This window comes from Apodemus sylvaticus, chromosome 15 (genome assembly GCF_947179515.1).
Source record: "Apodemus sylvaticus chromosome 15, mApoSyl1.1, whole genome shotgun sequence".
Lineage (NCBI taxonomy): Eukaryota > Metazoa > Chordata > Mammalia > Rodentia > Muridae > Apodemus > Apodemus sylvaticus.
Genome location: NC_067486.1, coordinates 60,497,736 through 60,502,940, shown reverse-complemented (window position 1 = coordinate 60,502,940; position 5,205 = coordinate 60,497,736). Strand labels below are relative to the sequence as shown.

Below are 5,205 nucleotides of genomic sequence, written 5' to 3'. Positions count from 1 at the left end.
TTGAAATGCTAAGACTAAAGATGCCATCACTCTTAAATCCATCTTCTTGACAATTATTTCCAGCTGTCTGTGTCTGTAATCTTCCTCTTTCCATTGTGCAAAATGCCCTCTTGGCAGTTTTTCTTAGCATTTACCCAGATCAGTTCAATTGTTGCCTTTTGCTTGGACCTACCTTGAACCTATGCTGTCTTATTCTGGAAATTTCATGGTGTGCGAGTGCTTATTTACAGAGAAAAAGCTTTTATTGCCACAGAAGAGGTAGTCAAGTGCCAGGAAGGGAACCTCACAACTACTAAAGTATAGGAATATATGGGCTGGGGAGAATAGAATGCATCAGATGATTAGCAGAGAAGGTCCTCAAATGCCACAGTCATATCCATGGCTGAATGAAAGCCAGACTGGTGTTTTGTTCATTGTCAAGGTGGCTAACAGCTTCTTCTGTTAGCATCAGATGTCAAAGGAAGATTCAAAAGGAGAGTTAAAAGAAGAGTCTTCTATTTTTAATATCAGTTCATTGGTATTTAAATGCAAATAGAGGAGATAATTTGATTGATTGTGCAAGTAACATTATTTAATGTTTTAGATTAGTAAAATATTTTTAATTAAAATGCTTTTATATACATTCCTTTAATCCTAATGATGAATCTGTAGGAGCATTTTTATTACTCTATACACTTTAAAATAAATGAATAAAGTGTAATTCAGGGAGGTTAAGTAATCTAATATTTTACAGAAAGCGACACGCCAGAGATCCAAATCTTGGATCTTTAAAATAATTCTTATGCTTTGAAGTGACATTAAATATTTTCTTAATAGTATAATACATATTAAAGTCTCCAAATTTAAGCTAAAAGTAGAGGTGCGCACATGCATATCGATCATGTACATTTACATATGTCATACACATACATATTTATAGATGGAATTCATTTGAATTTGCTGAACAGTGCAATCTATGCTGTGATTTTAATGTTGAGCAAAATAAGTAAAGAATAAAGAATAAGCTTTATTTTACTTGTGTAATTTCATCTATGAGTTAGAATTATCAAAAAGTTTAACTTCATGTAAGTCTCTCAAATTAAAAATCATGTAGACAAAGAATTCCAATAAGGATCCCAGATTTTCTTAAGGATGTTTGTACTGAAGGACAAAACAACAACAATAAAAACAAAACAAACAAACAAACAAACAAAAAACCTCACCAGAGTGGAGATGACTTTATTTTATTTTCAAATCAGGTTGTTCTTATTTTGGCAATATAGAATTTTCCCCAAGTGAGCCACAATGCCCTGACATTGCAGTACCAAATGTTTAGTAGTAACAATAGCTAATAGTAATTCTACATTGTTTATCACACTTTATTTTGTCTTAATCTTCATAATATTTATGTTCAATAAATACTAGAATTTTGAGGCTAAGACAAGTGTGACAAAGAGACATTAGTTCATTTTCTTAACATCACAGAAAGACATTTGCACATTTGGGATTTGTCTTAGCCTAGTTGATAATTCCGGGTAAAGCAGATTTCAGGATGCTAATTGCCAGGATTAAGAATGAGAGACTGGGACTGAGGGCCTGGGGTGGGCGTGGGGGGTCGCAGTAGCTCAGGTGTGGGGCCCCCAGCTGTGGGTGCTCTGAGCAAAGCTACAAAAAATTTATACTCAAGAACCTATGGAGAAGAGAAGTGTGGATGAAACAGAAAATGGAGACCTGAAGAAACTGCCCACCTCCAAATCCCGCCCCCCCCCCAAATTGCTATACAAAAAGAGGAGCTCTTGGATATAAAAGGGCGTGCATACTCCAAGCAGAGGCCATCATGCCTCTCTAAAAATTATGACAGTGATGGTGTCGGGAACCCTGAGAAGTGGCATGCCTCTTTCTACCCAGCCTCGGGGCGGAGTTCACCAGTGGAAAGTCTGAAGAAAGAGCCAGAATCAGATTGACCTTCTCTGGTGTGCAGAATATCAGAGCCACAAGAGTAAGTGAAAGAAGATGACTTGGATATTGTTCTCAGCCCACAGAGACGAAGCTTTGGTGGTGGCTGCCATGTGACAGCTGCTGTTAGCTCCCGATGCTCTGGTAGTCCATTGGAGAAAGACAGTGATGGCCTGTTTGGTGGATGAAAGATTGTCATTGATAGAATAATTTCTGCCCAGGCCTTTGAGAAGGATCACCATCTCAGTGATGAGGACCTTCAAGACTTGAGAGACCGACTGAGACAGTCGCTTGACTACAAGGACAAGCGCTTTCAGGAGGGAGTTTGGAGATAGTAAACATGTCTTCGGTAAGCATAGAGGAAACAATTTACACACTGAGGAAGAACCAGAATGGTTTTCAGCTGGACCCACTGGTCTGAAACCATAGGGTTAACTGGCTTTGATGGTCAGATTCGATAGGAGGATCACAAATAGAGAAAAAGAACAAGGTGGCAGACTGCCTCTGTGAAGGAAGGCATAGTGAGGTGCAAAGGAGGGGTGTCTGAAGAAGATGAGGTGGAAGTGATTCTGGCCCAGTAGCCCTCTGCTGATCAGGAAGTTCCAAGGGAACTGAGCAGTCCTCAGGAGAATTTGACTTTAATGAATTCTTTAACCTTGATAAGGTGCCATGCTTGGCTTCGATGATAGAAGATGGTCTAGGGGAAGGATTGGTCTCTGCCAGCCACTTCAATAGGTGTTTCTCTAACCCAAGCTGGTCAGGGAGCAGATCCAGCAGCCTTGGATCCACACCTCATGAAGAACTTCAGAGACTGGCAGTTTTGGAGCAAGCTGTCCTCTCTCCTGGACAGATCTCCGGGGAATTACTTTGCTCCTCTACCATCAGAAGAACATGCTGAAAATAAAGTGGACATTTTAGAAATGTCACAGAAAGCCAAAATAGATCTATAGCCTCTTCATTTTAGCCTTTCTGTAAATAAAGAAAAACTTAAGGAGAGCTCACATTCAGGGGCTGTGCTTTCAGTGGAAGAGGTAGAAGCAGGGCTGAAGGAGTTGAAGGTGGACCAGCAAATGGAGATTCAACTCCCTTCATGGCAGACCATTTAGAGGAGACGCCCTGAGTGCTTTGACTAGCAATCGACAGCTCAAGAAAGATAGAGTTATGACTGCACTCAACAAACTAGCTAACACTATGAAGGCAAGTGGGACTTTGCCTATGCAGCCCAAAGTCAGTTGAAACCTTGAAAGCTGGCCCCTGCTGAGATTCCACGCCAGCTTGTTTCTAAAAACATCCTACAGGAACTTCTGAGTCAACTGGTTCAGAGACCTGCTCCTTCCAATCTTCTCAGTGGCCTTGTGGGGAGCTTGTAGCCTACTGCTTCTTTATTGAGCCAACGAGTGCCCTCTCCTCCAGTGTTGCAGGTGTTTCAAACTCAAGCAACCTCAGCAGACTACCTTCAACTGAGGATACCATCACCAATTGGTTTCCCATCAGGACCCCGGCAACTACTTGGAGATCCAAAGCAAGTGTGAGCCCATGAGTTTTGTCACAGCCTAGATAAGCCAGCTAGACTTGCAGCAAGATGCTTTGGAGGGGCTGGCTCTACCACACAACCTTGCAGGCCAGACAAGAGAAGAGAACAGCAAAGAGAACCTTCTGTCATCCAATCCCAGACCCAGTACTGATCAGGACTCTTCTAAGCTTTTGACATTACAGCAGTCTTCATGTTCCACACCACTCTCCAAAATCAACCGTTATACCAAAGAACAAGATTATTAACCTAAAGCAGCTGGTAGGAAAACACCTTCCTTGGCATCCCCAGTCCCAGGACCACCTTTTCTCCATCCTACCCAGCAAGTTCCCCTTGTCCCTCATGTTCCTATTGTTTGGCCTGTGCTCCAGCTTCACCCAGGAGTAGTCCAAAGGTTGATAGCTCAAGGAGTACATCCACAGCACCTTCCAAGTTTGCTCCAAGCTGGTGTGCTTCCTCCTGGGATGGATGGACATGGCTCCTTTGCAGGGACTATCTGGCCCACTCCTGGGTCAACCCTTGTACCCTTCTGTCTCTACTGCCAGTCACCCTCTCCTAAACCCTTGTCCTGGGACACCTCTGCATTTGGCAATGATATAGCAGCAGCTGCAGCACTTAAGTAAGGTTTACAAATAGGCCAGGCACTGGGCAGTGGTGATGCATGCCTTTAATCCCAGCATTTGAGAAGCAGAGGCAGGTGGATTTCTGAGTTCAAGAACAGCCTGGTCTACAGAGTGAGTTCCAGGGCTATACAGAGAAACCCTGCCTTGGGGGAAAAAAAGAAATAGGCCAGGCTATCTGATCACACTGGAAGTTTCTGAGATTTCCAGCAGCAATGAGTTATCATTACCCCTTTGATTCTTAGGTGTCACTAGAAAAACAGGTGAAGTGAACTGACCTGTGTAGTCTCTGGGATTATTACTACTGCCAGGACAGTAGGAGCCAGCCATACTCTGGCTCTGTGATTCACCTCTTAAAAGTCTGAGAATCTTTGATGAGATGTGAGCACGTCAGCCTTGGTCTGCTTTCCCATGTTGTCATCTAGCATCCTGCACGTTAGGAAGCCTTTGGTTAAATCCTCTGGTAGACTTCCCACCCCTCAAAGTAAGAAACCATTCAAGCAGAGGAGGTCAGAAAGTTCCTGTCAGTAGTGAGAGCAAGACTCAGCTGTGAGTATCCAATGGCCTCCTTAGTAGACTCGTGGGCTTCTGTGGGTAAGGTGTGGATGAAGCAAGGCCTAGTGTGGAGCTACTTGACTGCACTGACACTCTTCTCCCAATAGTTCTGCATTCTCCAGGCTCTAGTTTCCAGGCAGCAGCTATCAACGTTCAGACTCCTCTGATGGTGGGCTGGATGGGGGATAACGAGTAGACTGTAAAAAAGGATTAAACAACAACAACAACAATAATAATAATATGGATGGCAAAAAAGATTGTCTGTGATAATATTAATGCCTATTGGCTCCTATGTCTCTTGATTCGAGTATTCCCTTAGGGAACATTAGTACCTGCCCCCCACACACACAGAGAGGGAGAGAGAGAAAGAGAGAGAGAGAGAGAGAGAGAGAGAGAGAGAGAGAGAGAGAGAGAGAGCAAGAGAGAGAGCAAGAAAGAGAGCAAGAGAGAGAGAGCAAGAGGGAATGTGCTTAAATAGAACAATGGAGAGAACATCAAAATCTACATTAATTATTTCTAATCATGTAACACTAGCCTTAGAATCAAAGTTGAGGTTAAGAGAAT

At 42.8% G+C, this 5,205-nt stretch overlaps 1 pseudogene; it reads left to right on the top strand.

The window, feature by feature from the left end:
- Window positions 1–1,671: 1,671 nt before the first annotated feature.
- Window positions 1,672–4,837, top strand: LOC127665642 (eukaryotic translation initiation factor 4E transporter-like; annotated as a pseudogene).
- Window positions 4,838–5,205: the final 368 nt, after the last annotated feature.